The 18,434-nt window shown below is 38.9% G+C and overlaps 1 long non-coding RNA gene across 1 annotated transcript in view; it reads left to right on the top strand.

Annotated features, from left to right (window-relative positions):
* The first annotated feature begins 500 nt into the window (after positions 1–500).
* Positions 501–18,434, top strand: part of LOC132766432 (uncharacterized) — a 66,071-nt gene continuing 48,137 nt past the window's right edge. Inside the window, exon 1 of the long non-coding RNA XR_009630474.2 lies at positions 501–703. This is a non-coding gene — a long non-coding RNA (uncharacterized lncRNA). The remainder of the gene's footprint in view (positions 704–18,434) is intronic.

Here is an 18,434-nt window from a genome sequence, read left to right as displayed (position 1 = left end):
GATTTTGATCTTGTACTTTTACTGAAAGCACTGAGTCCTAGATGCATCTGCCAATTCTTGTAATGATACGGAATGACTTCAGATGGTGTGACTCAGTAGGTAAAGAGTAATTTGAGAACAAATAAGTCAGCATTCAAGGTAATAACAGAACAGGAGTAGGAGAAGATGTACACAGAAGCTGTTCTGGAAAAGCTACAATGACAATAATCATTAGCTATGCAAACAGATTGCCAAGTGGAACATATCAGATGGGCAAAGCTCATTATCAACTGGCAGCCTTCTTGTTTAAGTGAAATCATTTATGAGCACAAAAAAATGCTGCTCTCTGTCAGACTGGCTCTGATCACTGTTTTTGTAAATACAAGGGGTGGAAGCTTTAACTGTCAATTCCTATGTCCAGAACTCACAAGTTTCAATAATTTGCTCTACATTGTCCTTATGTGAGACCAAACTCATAGGAATGTTTCTGTTGTGCTATTGCTGTGCCTTGTTCACAGAAATTTATAACAACATCTTCTAGCTGTAATTTGCTCATGTTTTCTTCCATCTCTTCCCTTACTGTGGAAAAATCTATCAAGGAGAAAGACAGAATAGCTGCTCAACTGCGCTCTCCCCGGATTCAAACCTGTCGGTCATCAGTCCTGCCGGCACAGGGGTTTAACCCACTGCACCACTGGGATTCCACTGGATCCATTATAGTTTGGTGAGCAACCAGCACTCTTTGGCAGAGAAGGTGAAAGTTCTTTTAAAACTACAACTCCCATGATTTCATAGCATTGAGACATGGCAATTAAACTGTATTAATTGTATAGTGAAAATGTACCCTGAGTCTGAAGATTTCTGAGGGAAGGTATGTATGGGGGAAAGAAGGGTTGTATCTTCAATGGGATAAAGCAATTCAGGTGAAACTACACATCAAGAAAATATCAATATGGATATGGGTGTGGGGTTAAAAGGTTTATGCCAGAAAGTAATGTTATAGTGAGTAGATCAATAGGTACCGCTTCAGCAGGAATGTTATGGCTCTCCATGCAGTCATGCCAATTACGTGACCAAGGACGCGTCTACGGACTATGCTGGTACTTCAGCTTAGAAATGGAGATGAGCACCACCACCCAGAGTTGGACTCAACTAGACTTAATGGCAAGGGAAAACCTTTACCTTTAATGTTATACTTTCTTGCTCAGAGGTAAGTCCTAATGAAACTGATCTGTGAGTAGATACGTACAGAATATTACTGTGCAATACCTGTGGCCTGGCATCTGATGGTTGGAAAGTTTCTTCTATGAACCATATCCACTATCAAGTAGTCAAGTAGCCTGAAATATTATTTCCTCTTTAGTTGTGGTTTTCCTTCTTAACCCCTACCACATTCATATACTTTGATGGGATTTGGAGAAAGGCAGTTGGGAGCTGAAATGGAGCCCGAGAAGAAGAAGAAAACCTCCTATTTTTAGCTGATTCAGAGGGAAAGAGCTTGAGAATTTCTGATCAGTTTTTTTTTTTTCATTTTGAGAGGTGCCTTAAATACTGCCATTGTCTGTATGCTCACATGCAGGAATGTCTTGTTACTGGGGGAAAATTGAAAATAATAACTTTTCAAAGCACTAGGAGAACATTTGTTTTTTGTTTTTTTTGTTTTTTTTAAAACCTTCTTTATTGGGAAACAGATGTAAAGCAAGAATGTGAAACATTTCACTCTCCAGATATTTTGAACATCAGCTCTGAGAAGCCACTTCCATCGTGACCAGTGGTGACAGTTTTATTTGAAAACATCTAAAAGGTCAAAAATACCCTGCTTCTGGGGTAAAGAAGAAATGGGAGCTGGCCTATATGTGCGATTAGAAATTAAAAAGGGAAATACCTAGAAGATGCTGACATCTGATATTTATCATTAAAGTTCAATAAAGAATTGTTAATGTATGTGTCAGGACATGAAATCTTCTGTTCATATACAACTGTTCAAAATCTTGGCTCCTTAGCCAGCTTGTATTTCATTACACTCCATAATTAAATAAGGAAAGAGAGCCAAGAAAAAGGAAGTGGGAGGGGCAGGGGATGTTCCAAAAAAGTGCTAAAGGAGAAATAGAAAATCTGAGACCGAGTTTCTATAATTCATATTTCAGCTCATAATCATAAGGTCTGATCTTAGCCACCGGATATTTCATCACAGTGAAAACATACACACAATAATATTCATGTTCTTGTTAGGCATTTGCAGCATTTTTCAAGAAACATAGGAATCTTGTATCTTTGGACTTCTTTGGGTAATTTAAACAATGTATTAAATTGGATTAATTTTTAAGTGGGACCATATCTGTGGCTAGTATATTTTGTTAGGGCAATAGTATCAGGTTGCCCTGCTCCCACCACCCTCGCAATCGCGTCTGGTGGGGACGAGGGACAGGGCCTTCTCGGTGGTGGCCCTTCGGCTCTGGAACTCTCTCCCATTGGGGATTAGAACTGCCCCTTCCCTCCTGACCTTTAGAAAGTTGGTGAAAACCTGGCTTTGGAATTTGGCATTTGATGAGTGAGTCAATAACTCTTGACCACACGGACGGATGGGGATGAATAGTGATTTTATTCTGATGACTTGGCCTTATGTAATTATATGATTGTATTTTAATGTGTTTTATATTAGTGTATTGTTGAATGTGATGTTTTAAACTATTGTGTATGAATTCCTCAGTTGTAAACCGGCCTGAGTCCTTTGTTGGAGGTGAGAAGACCAGTATATAAAAGTTCTAAATAAATAAATAAATAAATAAATAGTGTCAAACCCATTTTCATGAGCTTTATGGTTGCCTTCAAATGGCCATTGAATCCATGGATGGAGTCTCTGTGGATACAGAAGGCCATCTATATATTTTTTAACATAGTGGTTGGTGTTCTTTAGTTTTTGACCAAAGTGGGTCACCAGATGTTACTGAACATCAACTCCCATCACTTTTGATTATCTGCCATGCTGTTTGGGGATAATTGAAATTGCAACCCAACAGCACTTGTGGTTCTGAAGTTGGTGAAAGGTTAAAGATCATTTTAAAGTCAGACTTCTGCAAAAGTTCTTAAAGAAGTTGGCAGCGAATATCACAGATGTCCCCACCTGCTATACCTTGGGACAACATGGGCTGAAATTCTTTGTGATTAAACATATTACAAGTATCAGGTCTGTTATGTGAAGTCATCAATCTCTGAAGAAATTGTTGTGTTCTAAGCAGTAGTGGCTGCTGACCTCCATGTAAGTGAGCCTTGAATCTCCAAATTTTAGTTGGAATGTTAAGGAGTTGTTCAGGTTTTTGAACCATAGTCCACAAATTGGTCCAGAACATTACACAACCAACATGGAAGCAACCATCTACTAAGGGTGTGCAATTAAAAAAAAGTAGTGTTTTTGGTTCCAATTTTCAATCAGCCCCCATTCCATTTTTCAGGAAGGGGGAAAATATTCCGTCAGTTCTGTTTTAGTTCCAGGAAGATCTGGCGCATTGGTGGCAATAGAGGAACTTCTGAGGCTTCCCTTTCCATTATTTTAGGGCTATGGGGATGAAAATAGTCACACTTGGAGGAGATATTTATGACTGCAAGCCCCTCAAGTTTCAGAAGGTTTGGGTCATCCACTGAGCATAAAGAAGTTTTTAAAGTTTCTACAAATAAAGAGGGACGGCTGCTGGTGCAGGTGTAAACACAAGCCAGAAGTAGGGCTTGAGAGGGAATAGCAGAGAGTCAATAAGGTGAGCTAGAAGAAAGGGCATTTTTGTAATTTTTAAATATTGGGGGCGGGGGGTGGTCCTGCTAGTGCAGGACAATGTACAGAAATCAGAAGATACGGCTGGAGAGGAATTTAAATTAAAGTAATATTCTCCCCATTAGGACTCAAGGGAGTCTGTTTATCCCTCTCTTCCCTAAACCTATCCCACACTCAGTCAAGTTAAAGCAGAAAAAGGTACAAAAAATTAAACAACCACACGGAAAATGTCCCTTTTAAACTCACTCCCTCCCAAATACATGCCCACCCATTCCTCCCTAGTGAAATTAGTAAAATAAAAAGGGCTCATATAGAGATATTAACTAAGAAAATTTAATGAAATACTACAGAAGATAAAGACTGAAATTCTCAAAAAGTCATCCTAAGCAGCAACGGCACTGAGATAGAACACTGAGCTAGCTAGCACATGATCTCTCTCTCATATGCCAGGACACCATAGGAAAATGGAAGAGCTTGCCCTGGTATATATAGAGCAGCTTGGCAAAAAGACACGTGGTCCACTTTTTTTGCTCTGATTGGCTCAAGTAAGGCTAAGAGAGAGAAAAACTCCACACACATGGCTACTGTCACGATGTAGTCAAAAGCAACTGAAAACAGCCGATTTCAGCCACCACATGGTCTGTTTTGGCCAAGTCAATTCAAACTCTGTCATCTATCCCATTTTCAGATGTTTGGTTTCCGAAACTGCCAGAATTCTCAGATTCTGTTTTGAAAAACAGTATTGTGCACACCTCTACCACTGGTCCTAAGGGTGTCAAACAGAATTATGGCCAGGTAGAATTCACCATATCACTAAAGGAGTACTTTGTTCACAAAGACTTGAGATCTGAGAAATTCACTCTTCCCTTCTCCACCTCAAAACACATTTATCTGAAGAACAAAAGAACTTGTCTCAGTTTGAATAGTAAGCCGTACCTTATTTCTTTAGGGCTGCTGGCACAGATGTATCCAAAGTTCACTCTATATCTTGCCTGCATTATGTGAGATGACATTTGACCGACCCCCCCCCCCCCCCCCCCCCCGATGGTTTCACAGTTTATTTAGATTCATGACCACCCTTGTTACCACTGTCTTGGAAATTCACTGCTACCTTTTTATTCTGCCTGGAGAAGCCTTTCTTTGAATCATATAATTTCAGTCCAATTAAAGATATTAACTTTCTCTGGCTTCAGTCCATAATTAATTTAATTGTACAGTGGCCTTGTGAAAGTACAAGGAATTTTGCCCTGGAGTAATTGCTTTGTGTATTGCAGGATCCCTGTTTTGTGTTTCTTTTCCAGTAAAGTATTTGTATTATTGCATGAATTCTTATTACACTGTACTGTGTTATAAAATAATAACAAAGGAATAAACAGATATTACAATGCAAATAAATCAAATAGGTATATTGCTGTTCAATAAATGGAACTGAACAGCAATGAATTGCTATTTATTGGCAGTAAGTTCAAAGGCTTGCTTATGTATGCAGGAACCATGGTGGTAAAAATGGGCTAATTGTGTTTCCAACTGGAAGATTTGGAACTTTTTTCTGCTCTTCTCTCATTTCCATGCTCCCTGGAATATATAGGAGAGAACCACTGGAAACAGCCCATAAATTAAATTCTTGCTTGTTTAAAATATCCATAAAGAGTCAATTCTGCAGGTAGGGACTGAATGAGATACTGCCTTGGAAGAGATAGTTGCAAGCCAGAACTATGATGTGTATTTCCTCTTATGGGGGAGGAGGAAAGGGTATGTTTTACCAAGAACCTGAAGTCCGGACAGGACTTCAGTCTCCATTACAATGAGAGGAAAATAGAGAGTAGATTGTTGAATGGAATTGTGAAATTATTGCCCCTGAATCCAATTTCTGTAGCTGCCAAGGCCTCCTGACAGTTCCTCAAAGCTCTTCACCCTACAATATTCAGATGATTGTTTTTGTTCTGCTAAAAATGCATGAGAACTACACACACAGAGAAGGTGCTTTAATGTCTCTCATTTCCCATTGTATCTATTGTGCTGGTGCCAGCCAGGAGCAGTATTAGAGTAATACCAAACAACAGTCTTAACTGCTGAGCCTCCAAGACTGTTCTAACTTTAAGACCCTTTTCTAGAATAATGTTTGTGCAGTTAAACTGGGACTGTATGACCAAAAGTCAGACTTATTCTACGCTAGTTGATGTGATCTATCATATCAAAACCCACAAGTCTCAGAGTTCCTTGAGTGTGGGTAGGAAAGTGGCATACCTGGTTATAATCATAGAATAATAGAATCTTTTGAATTGACCAATTTCCTTCTATACATCCTCTAAAGCACTTTATCTGTTGGATTGATCCCCCATATCACTCTTTAAAACCCCCATGCCTAGACATACCCTACTCTGTACACGCCCAGGGTTTTAAAATTTTTAATCTACATCTGGCCGTGCCATAATGTTTTAAAATCTTTTGTGTGTTATTGCTTATATGTTCAACTATATTATTTATATTGTTTTATTTGCTTATTTGTTTATTGATGTACTGTTTATTTTTATTTGACGGGCTCGGCCTCATGTAAGCTGCCCCGAGTCTCTTCGGGGAGATGGTGGTGAGGTATAAGTAATAAGTAAGCAAATAAATAAATAAATAATTATTATTATTATTGTAAGGGACTACACTATTCAAACCGCTGCCATACTGAAATATGCAACCAAAACACTCCTGAAACATGACAGTCTGACCTAGGTTTAAAGTTCTTCAAAGATGGAGAATCCACCATGCTATGAAATGATCTATTCCACTATTGAACAGATCTAACAGTACAAAATAGAGGATTCTTCTCGGTGGATTTTTTCTGGTAATTTGATTGGTTTGTGTTTGAGTGGTTGTAAGCAGGAGAAAACAAACTTGCTCTATCTTCTACATGACATCCCTTCGGATATTTAAAAAACGTGATCGCCACAAGAGAATAAGATCAAATGCTCCTTCTGGTAAGATTAGCAAACCTCTGAGTAAGTAATGGAGAATTTAAAATAGTCAAAAACGTATTTTATACACTAGAGGATGCGGAACTGAAAGCAACAAGTATTATAACATTTAAATGTGTACTTCACGACTATCTTACAAATATTTCAGATCTTTCCTCCTTTATTTTGAAAAAAATGATGAGAACTTTCCCCCATCATATTGTTATCAGATTTACAAAAACAAACTGCGATTAATTTTCAGCGTAGTGTGCATAGCTTTTGAGATTTTTAACAAACTGACAATGGTTGTTGCAGGAATTGAAATCTGTTTCAACAATGCACATTCAATTAAAAAGACACCTATAAAATATTCAATGCCTTCTATGATAGGACAAGACAGTTAAGCCACCTGGCCATCTTGTCTATGGAACATAAATTTACAAGATAAATGAACCTTAGTAGTTTAATTCATTTTAGATTTTGCATCAAAAACACTGAAAGATAAACATGAAACTTTAAAGTTCATTAGCCTAGTGTTGGCAGCTCCATTGGTCCTAACTAGAGATAGATAGGAATGCCTGGAAAAAAACCTGGAAAAATGAGGAAAAAACAGTTTTTCCTAATTTTTTTCCAAAGACATTTTTTTTTTTTAAAAAAATGAAAACTGTGTAGAATATGTTCTTTTCCAATGAAAAATAATGTATCTATGACATGGTATACAAACTATATCATTGAGATCATAATGAAAGATTTCTGAGACTTTTTGTTTCTACACACTTTTTTCAATTTTCTGGAAAAAATGGCTTTAAAATAGAAAAAAACCTGTTTTTCCCCAATTTTCTGGTCCCCCCCCCCCAGCCCTTCCCACCTATATCCTAACAAAGAAAAATGAGCCATTTTCTGGATATACCCTTTAATAGTAACCAAAAAGTTGCAGTACAAAACAATTAACATATCTGTTACATAAGCTGAATATTATTAAATAAATGCAGTAAAGCGTGTTTTACAGGTGTTTAATAGTACAGTCAGAATAGTTGGAGGGACTGTGAACTGGCCTTCTGTTTAAAAAGTCTGAGTTCCCTTGTCCTATAGTATCCTATGACTTTCCCTCTGCTTTCATTTCAAGGAGAATAGGATTTGTCCTATCATCTGTGCATGAACCATCATGCTATTTTCTTCAACATGTACATTAGCTGATACATAAATTTACATATTACATACGTTTCCTTCCTTGCGTAAGTTCCATCCCAGATCTATATATCCACACATGTCTTAGGGTTTTGGATTCAGCTTGTGCGGAGGCATACTCCTTATTAAAGTTGCTCATAATCTCTGAACTATCATATGCCACAAAAAGAAAGTTGGAACATGCAAGAAACCTCTGGCTAGAGATTTCTCCATCCCTGCCAATAAAGATTCTAGACAGTGTAGCCTTTGATAAGAAAGCATGACAGAATATATTGCTCCACAGTGACGAAGCAGCAAGTTTTGACCCCTCTCCCCTTGACAATATATGTTTAATGTTTATGTATGCATATAATGAATTAATGTGCCGATATTGAATGTTTGCCCCATATAAGCTGTGCTCTGCCCTGAGTCCCCTTCGGGGTGAGAAGGGAGGAATATAAACATTTTAAACAAACAAACAAACAAACAAACAAACAAACAAACAAATAAGGCTTAATGTATTTCAATATATATATGCCGGCAATAGAGCCACTTTATTAATCAGTCGTAACATTTCAGTTTCTGATAAATCAGATCAGGTAAATTTTGAGTTGGAAATTCCCTTGACTGTAGGAAGTGGCTTTATTCCCTCAGTGGGAAATAGTCTTCCCCCAGAGTTAGTTTTAGCTAGTTGCCAGAAGGGTAGTAGGAGGTGTACATGTGGGTTCTATCAACAGCAAAATGTTCTATGATTTTGAAACAAATGAAACTTACTAAGCTCATTAGTAATACTTTGGGGGTTAGAAGATGTGTCCTATGTTCTCAGCTGTGTGTAATAAATTCTATGTTAACCAGAGGGGGAAACTATAAAGGAGGAATTTGTTTGTCTTTGATGTAAATGCCATTTTTACACTTTGTCCATGCACAAATTCACTTGGACATTAGCTTTGGATCTGCTATATAAGAGACGATCCCTAGAATGCAATAGACAATTGGATGTGCCCCCTAAATAACATCTAAACTTCAACTACTGTAACATGGCGGTTATTGTAGAGCTCCAGAGAGCAAAGCTGTTCCAATAGGGGCATCACATACATTAAAAAAATAACCAAGATTTGAAGTTTCCAGTTTGATTATTCTGAGCCCATTGGAGATCACACAGTGGAGTCACAAGTGGATAATAGTAGGGGAAGAGACAAATGTGTGGGTTTCTGGGTTGGAATCAGGAGACATAGCCAGTTGCATTGGAGTCCTAAGAGGGTGAAGTAGCACAGAAATATGTACCTAAACCCAGTACTTCCTAACATACTTTTTCTTCACTAGTGTAGGAGCTGGTTAGGAAGAAGTATATTAGGAAATACATAAGTTAGGTAAGCATTTGAATCTTAAACAATCAAGAATCTTGGTTGAGGAGTTGAACTGGAAGAAGTTGGATAAGAAGTTGAACTGGAAGACATTGATGATGATAGTTTTAATGGTTTTATATGGATTTTATTATGTGATATTAAATGTTTTTAATTTATAAGGATGTATGTTGTGGCATCTAATTGTTGCCAACCTGTATGCCACCCTGAGTTGCCTTCAGGCTGAGAAAGGTGGGATACAAATGCTGTAAATAAATAAATAAATAAATAAATAAGCAAATGGATGATAGCACAGCTGTAGAATTCACAAATGAAGTTGGTTTACAGTGTGAAGATTAAAATTCTTCACCCCTTGTGCATTTGTAGTCTAGATCTGTACCTGTAAAGGTTAGAGGCTGAAATTGCCTTGGTTGTATGGGTTGATTGACAGCATCTTGAGACAGGCAAATTCTGTGGATTTTCATGGACTTTTTAGAGATGTTTGCTATGAAATCTTTTTTCAAGTACCTCTGAGCTACCTAGAGAATATGTGCTTTGTTATGGTATTGCTTCCACTAGCAGCAAACTATAGCACTGGGGCAGTGATTCTATGAATTTGATTATGGGGCACCACATGGTTCCAGCTAGTCTTGACATTTATGCAGCTGATGGAGAGATTGTTGTGAAGCATGCTGATGATGCCCAGTGCTATTTTTCCTTTTCATCAAATTGAGGTCTCTGAATTGGTGTTCTGATGTTAATAGTCCTTGGACAAGGATGAGAAATGTAATCCTGCCAATACAATATTGTCAGGCAGCCATGGTAATTCTAAGTAATATTTTTCCACTACATCTCATCCTGAAATAAAATGTTCTGGCTATCATCTCTTTTTCATTCTTTATTGCCATGGGCTTCTGGGATCTATGGACAATGGTCCTGTCTAGTGTATCACTAAATTATATCTGTCAGTCTCTTAGAGATTCTTGGATTCAACATGTGAACCCAGACAGGGCATTAGGTTCTCCTAGACAAAAGAGGAAGAGGGAGGAATTCTTAAAAGTTTATTGGGTTCTGACATAAAATTATATCTTTTAAAATTCTTCACCCAAATACTACCATCTTCTTTGTTTATTCATTGTTTCTGGTTTGTAGCACAATCCTAAGTGTGATGGCCAAGGACCGGCTTAACTAATGTTAAGTCAGCTAGCAGTTTCAGTACTGGAATATGAATCTGGAGACCAGTGTTTGAATCCTCTCTTGGCCACAAAAAAGAATTGTGTGACCTTGAGCAGATCATATGCCCTCAGTCCCATACCCACCAATGGTTTACTAAAGAGAGGACATGAAAAAAACCTCATTTCCTGTCAGATTCTTGACAAGATATTAGTTATCACATTGGAAAGACTTATCTTTGGCCTCTTCTCTATGTGATACAAATTTTATGGATAGGGATATTCTTGATTTTGCATAGGTCTTTGTACAGTTACCCCTAAATGTAACTTCGCGGCATGGATAATTGGTTAAGGGTGGAGTTGATAAATAGGTTGTCTCCAACAGATATTGGGAGGAGGATATAAAAGTTCGAAGTACACTTTGTCACCACCTTGTGGGGAAGGGTGGGGCTCTGGAATTACCTCTTCAGGTTCTGGGACACGGTGGTAGTGAAGGAGGCTGCTCTTGGGCATAACCTGGGGCTTTCCTCTTTCTTATAAAGTCCTGGGACTTGGGAGGGAGTGTCATGGACTGACCTTCCCGTAAATGACCAGCTAGAGTAAGCAACCCTTAGCTTTTGATTGTTCTTGGTGTTAAATGTTTCACCCAAGGTTTAGACTGAGGAAGTGGTCATGGGTAGACACTTGGCCTCAGATAGATCCAAATCATTATTAATTTCTGGAATAATGTAACAAAATTAAACATTAGTCAAAATCTATCCTAAGAGATTATGATATCTGCTGGTGTCATCTCTACTTTTGATACTCCTTGTTTTCTATTGTGTTTTAGTCATTCTTGTTGTTGCCAGGTCTGGATGGATTTTAACATGTCCTGTATCACGTTTAGGAGGAGAGACAATTAAGTAAAGTATTTCCCACTCAAATGAGTCAACAAACAAAAATTATCCAGAAAAAGTGTACCCAAGAATGTCCATATTGGAATATGAGTGTTTTGTGGATGAGTCATGAACAGTAATGGAGATATGATGGCCTATTCCTATCAAATGATTCATTTGACATCAGATATGTGCCCTAAAGATCAGACAGCTTTTTTTTAATATCATGAGCATTTTTGAATATATGTGCATGCACACACACACACACACACACACATTTGTTCTGTTAAAATGCTCCTACATTTTATGGTTATAATCAGTGGCTGAGGTTGCAATCCAGTCCTCCTTTCTCTTTGTTTAAGAATTTGCATATATTCACTAGAAAGCACTTACTGTCTGGTTTCAGAGACCATGGTTTATGTCAGTTATTGACTTTTTCCATGAGCTGTCATGCTGAGTTGAATGGGACGAGTCGCATAGTACGACAGCATTCATGATGCATATGGATAGGCTGATTTGGATCCAGAGAGATTACATTCTTAATTGGGCGCAATAGTCAGGGGTATTACCTACCTTCTGCAAAGTACAGATTGCATGGAATTTACACAGAATTATTCTTTAATCCCAAGTAAATTGTCAATTAATTGCACAGGAACATCCGGCACGACAGCTACTGTTTAATTATGGAGCAGGGGCATCTGTGTACAGCACTACAATGCGGTCTCACATTTTCATTGAAGTTCAGTGATACGCAGTTGGATGGGTTTTCCAGAATCGCCTTTCATCATTTTCAACGTAGCTTCACAGCCTGACAGCTTCATGACACCGAGGGGACTCAAGAATAAAATATCAGAAAGGATTTTCTCTCTCTGGTAATCAACATTTTCAGTTTCTTGAATGCCAAACACAAGCCTACACATAAGGGATTATAATATTACATCCTACAACCAAATCCATAACCCTATTGAATAAAAATATTTGATTTTCCAACAGAGGGAAAATTTAGCCACTAGGACAGCCCTGAGCAAAGTCTAGTCCTCCAAATGGTTTAGAACTGCAGTTCCAGGTTCTTCAGAATTGGCTGTCCTGGCTAGAGCTGTAATCCAGTAACATCTCGAGAGTTGCGTGATTCTCATGTGTCCTCACTAGAGAAACTGATGCCTATGAACAAAGTCAGTGGTGGTTACAGCAAAGGCTTAATATGCTTGATCATTCAAAGTGACCAATAAAAGCAGTGGCTTTTTCCATCAGTTTGTCTACACTGGCCTGCTACTCAGGTTTCAACCAGTGGTTGCTCATGGACTTCCACAAGATGTTCACAGATTTCCATTTGTTTACATAGAGTAAAAATAGTTAAGGCAGTTTTATGCCACATTAAGGCTGGATCTAAACTGCCATATGAATGATGAATTGATCTTTAGAGGGGGAATTCCTCCCCTCTCGAAAACTCCATACATAATATAGAGGTACAACAGAGCAAAGCCCCCCCCCCCCCCCCCGGCTCAGTAAGGAAAGTATTTTACTGTTTACAAGGCAGGAAAAGAAGAGAAGGAAGGGAGGGTGGTACTGCCATACTTCCTTTGTGAGATGCTTGAGCCTGAGAAGGCGGGATTGTGCATGGTTACCCCAGGATCCGTTTACACAAGACACACATCTACAAAGATACAGAACTTACTGAAACTAGATTCCACATGATAATGTGGCCTCTACACCACATTATAGTGCAGTGTACATGGGGCCTAAGAGAAGTCAGCGAATGCTTCAGAGTTTCTCTGAAATGGTGAAATTCCCTGTAATATGGGGTAGTGTGGACACATCAGATAGCTCTAATTCAAACTGATTCACTGTACACACAATCCTCTGGAATCCTGGGTTGTGGTGATTCAAGAGTCACGAATGCTCTTTGGCAGAGAAAGTTAAAGACCTAATAAAATTACCATTCCCACAATTCCATAGCATTGAGCCAAGGCAATTAAAGTGGTGTCAAACTGCATTAATTCTACAATGTAGGTGCACCATGGGTTTCTTTTCTCTGAAGTGAGGCTTTTAAGAGGATACTGGTTGCATTTCCTTTTAAGGAAGTATTTTTTAAAATCATATTTTCATTCTTAATGCTTTTAGTTACTTAGAGTTATCATTGTATTTGCCTATTTTAATTTTAAGGTGCTTTGAGGCCCTTTTCAGGGTAAAGATGTCATATAAATCTGTAGCTGTTTCTTCTGTAAGAGCCACTGATGACACCGCTTGGAAGCTGGTGATCAATTGGAAAAGATTTACTTTGGAAAATGTCAGCTAAGTAGAGTAGATTGGGTTGACATTTTGGTTCAAAACTCTTTGGGTGACTGACCTGTGATTAAATAAACATACCAAACTGACACTGGAACCTAGCCTTCCTAAGCAAGGTGTTATCAATATTCAATATTAAAGTCACCCCAGAACATTTACTGGCACTAGGAACTATTTTCCTGAGGTTTAACAGGCCTGATCTGCAAATTCCACACTATTTTAAATTTCCACAAAATATGGATTTATATTTTCCCAATGTCTTTGAATACTGTGGAGCAAGGTGAAAATATTAGACAGCTCTGAGCCAGGTACAGTGCTGAGTAGGACAAAAGAGTGGAAGGAGCACATGGCACTGCCCTTCAGACACCTGGCTACTTGCTGCTTGAGACAACTGATGTGCTCTTCCTAATGGTCGGAATTCCCATAGTTGACTCCAGCTATGTGTGATGAAGAGAAATGTGTACATTGTGATTACATCTGAGGATGCTCTACCTAGGTCTACCTACTTTGAATGTATACTAAATTAGTTTGGTTATATATGAAACCTAGTCCTAAAATCTGCCTTCAGTACAAATAATTTCATTTTAGAGACATTCCCAGACATCTTGAAGTCTACCTACATCAGCCTTACTCAACCTTTTTATCTTGGAAGAACCCTTGAAATCATAGCCAGGCTTTAGAAAAGCCCTGCATAACAATTATAATATTGATAGTTAAGAAACATTTTGATTGTAAGAGCCGTCTGACAGTGGAATATGCTGCCAGGGTATGGTGGAGTCTCCTTCTCTGAGTCTCTTTGGGGAGATAGATGGTATATAAATAAATAATAATAATAATAATAATAATAATAATAATAATAATAATTCTATTGAGGATTTTAAACAGAGGTGAATGGCCATCTGTAAGGAGTGCTTTGATTGTATGTGTTCCTGGATGGCAGGAGTTTGGGCTGGATGGCCCTTGTAGTCTCTTCCAACTCTATGATTCTATGAAAAGCTTATTTCTAATTTTTGCAATCACAATAGAGACATTGTGATTGCAAAAAACAAAAAACAAAAAAACCACCCTCTGGCAATGTTTTGCACAGCTATAGAGCTTCAGGAAATGCAAATCGAAAAACCCTTAACATATTGGTATGGTTAGAGAGCAAACAAAAGTGTGTCATTTGCAAAAAATAATAATAATTCAAAACCTCCCAAAATAATGCTGTGAAATGGAACTACCAAATTATTTTCATTTTGATTCATCAAAGCCTAGTAGTTGATTGTGTTTAAGCACGATGAGCCTTCTTGACCTCTCAATGGACTTTTGTGAACTGGAGCCTGTTTTTAGTCCTGTGAAGTGTATGAGTGACAGCACTGCTTAGAAAGAAAAAAAGAAATGGGGGAAGGGGAACAATCCGGAATGTAATAGAAAAAAAAATCCCCTTCTACTTTAACCACTTATGTCTGATGAGGGGGAACTAATGCAGGGCTCTGCACAGACACTGCACACTAAACAATCCTCCTGCACACAATTGACTGGGTTTTCTCTGCAGAGTTAAAGCAGAAGAGGATGTCAGGAGCTATAACATTCTTCCTTATGATTTTGGCCTTGTTAAAGTTGCCACCTGATTTCTCAGGACTCTGTCAGAGTGAAAAGTCACAGTGATCTCAATTTATTAGAAGGCCAGCAAGGGCGTACTAAAGGCACCTCCGAATGGCTCAGCTTTCATAGCACTTTCCGACTTCTAATAAAACACGTTGCCCCCATGCTGAGTTGGCACAGCACTTAACCATTGCTAAGTGCAAAGTTGTAGAAATGATGTGGATTGGGGAGGGGCAGAGGAGGAAAGACATCCTCCGTTTTCAATCTATCTACAGCTCAAACAATGGCCTCATCTATTCAAGCAGCTGTGCTGTGTGCATACAGCCTTTGCCACATGCTTTGGGTGGTGCCAAGGATGTAAAGCTGACCGTATGCCTGGTGAGTGTGGCAGTTTGCTACTGACACACAGTGGAAAACTGGTCTGGGGTTGCCAAGAATGCTTCTTTTGTCAGAGCCTGCCAAAGAATGCTGAAAAAATACAGTTTCATTTGGTGAGACAGGAGGTAGGACTCAGCTTAACAATACAAGAAATTAAGAAATCTGCAACAATTTTTAAAAAGTCTCCTCTCTCTCCCTCTCCCTCCCCCTCCCTCCCCCCTCCCTCTTTCTCTTTACAGTACACTGTATTGTAACAGTACTCTTGCCAATTTGCCAAGGCATGCCAATAATTTATAGTGCATTACCTCATGTGGCTGTCACGCCATGAGGGACTGTATTACAGTAGTGCCGCATGTACATTTACAAATGGAATGCCAAAAGGCTGGCCTGAATGATGAAGCACTTACGCCTCTCCAGATTCTAAAAGGCACCCGAGTCAGGGGTTTTCTAGCAAGGCCCTGAAACAGGTCAGTCCGATCAATCTTTCCTTAAATGCTTGGCTTCAGAGTGACACAGACCACAAATAAAGTCTGTTGCTTACTATAATGGCATTCATTGTGGGGAAATCTAAAATGAAAGGAACACAAACTCTACGGGAGACTATACTATTTATTTATATCCAACTATTTATAGCCTTAGCCATTTTGCAGCTGATAACAGCAGATGAAAACATAGATAGCAAGCCTCTTCATGATTCATCTAAAATTCAATTAAATCTACACTGAAGCATTTTTTTCGGGGGCAGAACACTGTAAAAGAATATTTTCTCATTGCTTAAGAAAAACTCTAATGCATGTACTCCATCCGGGAAGGTGAAAAATTCTCAGTAAATTCAATTTGCCCTTGATATTTTCAAACATACAAATGGAATAAAAACATTGATGTCTCCCCCATCCCCAGGTCTGTAATTTTTTTCTATTTTCAAAAAGCAGCAAGGCAATTTGATAGAACTGCAGTTAAAGCAAACCCCAAGGAGAAACAGTAGCATGTCACTACCAAGCTATGGGGCCAAATTATGGTTTCCTGTAGCACAGAGGTTATCTGGAAGACCTTCCAAATCTCATCAGAGATGTGCACTGAGAAATGAAGTGCTGTATGTAAGCCATTTTTCCCAGAGCAAAGAGTGGTAGAAAGCTAGGAAATCAGATGCCATTATTGAAGATGGAGTGGCAGCACCTTTGTATGAAAATGAACTTTGAGAGGGAGATATTCCATTCCACTAAGAAATTATCTCTACTGACATTTTTTCTGATGCACAATTGTCAAAGATCAGAAAACTGGCACTTTGCATTGGTGGTCCTGTACTAGATGAGGCACTAGCCTTCAGTCTTGGCATCCATCTTTAATCCAAACATGCATCTAGGAACCTATTTTAATTTTATTTTATTAAATTAAGTGTAGTATTCAATAGGGTTGTGCATGGATTCATTTAAAAAATGATCTTTGGCTGGTCTGGCTGGTTCAGATGCCTGTAAAGGCATGGGCTCCACTGACATTTTTTTTGGTTACAACAGAACAGTGGTTGCCAAAAAATGGCTGCTTTAAGAGTCTTTTGGCTACATGTGGAGTGGGAGAGGGAGAAAAGGGATCCCAGAAAGGGTGTTATCTTAAGCCTTTGCCTTAAATCCAGGTTTCCTTGAAAGGGCAGAATGGAAAGAATCACAGAATGAGTGGTAGCTTAACTCTGATACTTTAAATCCAGGTCTTACTGAATGATAAAAGAAAAAATGATCCCAGAAAGGGCTTTATCTTAAGTTCTTGCCTTAGATCCAGGTCTTGTTCATAGACAGAGGAGAAAGGATCCCAGAAAGGGTGTTACCTTAAGCCTTAGCCTTAAATTCAGGTCTCCTTGAAAGACAGAAGGGAAAGGATCGCAGAAAGAGTGGTATCTTAACTCTTAAATCCAGATCTTAATGAAGGCTATATGGACAAATGATTCCAGAAAGAGCAGTATCTTGACTCTGGTGCTTTTAATCTAATTCTTAATGAAGGATAGAAGGACAAATTATGCCTAAAATGACAAGACGGGGAGCCTGGGAAGCCCCCCCCCCCCAATTGCTGGAAGAGATTGTGGTTTACCTGAATCACACAACCCAAGTATTCACGTTGTAGTAGTGTTGCTGCTAAGAGCCAGCATGGTGTTGAGGTCTGAGTGTTGGATTATGACACTGAAGACCAAAACTCAAATCACTCCTCAGCCATGGAAGCCAATTGAGTGAACTCTGGCAAAGTTACTCTTTCTCAGAAGGCAAAGGCAACCTTTCTGTGAACAGAGGAGCATACTACTCCTCTGTTGCGCCAGCTCCACTGGCTGCCAATTAGTTTCCGAGCACAATTCAAAGTGCTGGTGTTGACCTATAAATCCCTAAACGACTCTGGCCCAGTTTACCTGTCCGAACGGATTCTCCCCTATGAACCAGCACTTAAGATCTTCTGGAGGGGCCCTGCTCTCGGTCCCACCATCTTCGCAATTGCGTCTGGTGGGGACGAGAGACAGGGCCTTCTCGGTGGTGGCCCCTCGGCTCTGGAACTCTCTCTCACTGGAGATTAGAACTGCCCCTTCTCTCCTGACTTTTAGAAGACTGGTGAAAACCTGGCTTTGGAATTTGGCATTTGATGAGTGAGTCAATAACTCTGGACTACACGGACAGATGGCGATGAATTGTGATTTCATTTTGACGATTTGGCCTTATGTAATTTTATAATTGTATTTAATGTTTTAGTGTATTATGGATGTGTTGTTTTTTAAACTATTGTTCATGAATCCTGTTGTGAACTGGCCTGAGTCCCTCTGCGGAGGTGAGAAGACCGGTATATAAAAATTCTAAATAAATAAATAAATAATAAATAAATCTTGCCAAGAAACCTCAGTAATATATTTGCCAATGGATATCCATAAGTTGGTAACAACTTGAAGGCATACAGTAAAGTGTTGT

The sequence above is a fragment of the Anolis sagrei genome, chromosome 2, assembly GCF_037176765.1.
Source record: "Anolis sagrei isolate rAnoSag1 chromosome 2, rAnoSag1.mat, whole genome shotgun sequence".
NCBI classification, from domain to species: domain Eukaryota; kingdom Metazoa; phylum Chordata; class Lepidosauria; order Squamata; family Dactyloidae; genus Anolis; species Anolis sagrei.
This window is presented reverse-complemented; position numbering and strand designations above follow the sequence as displayed.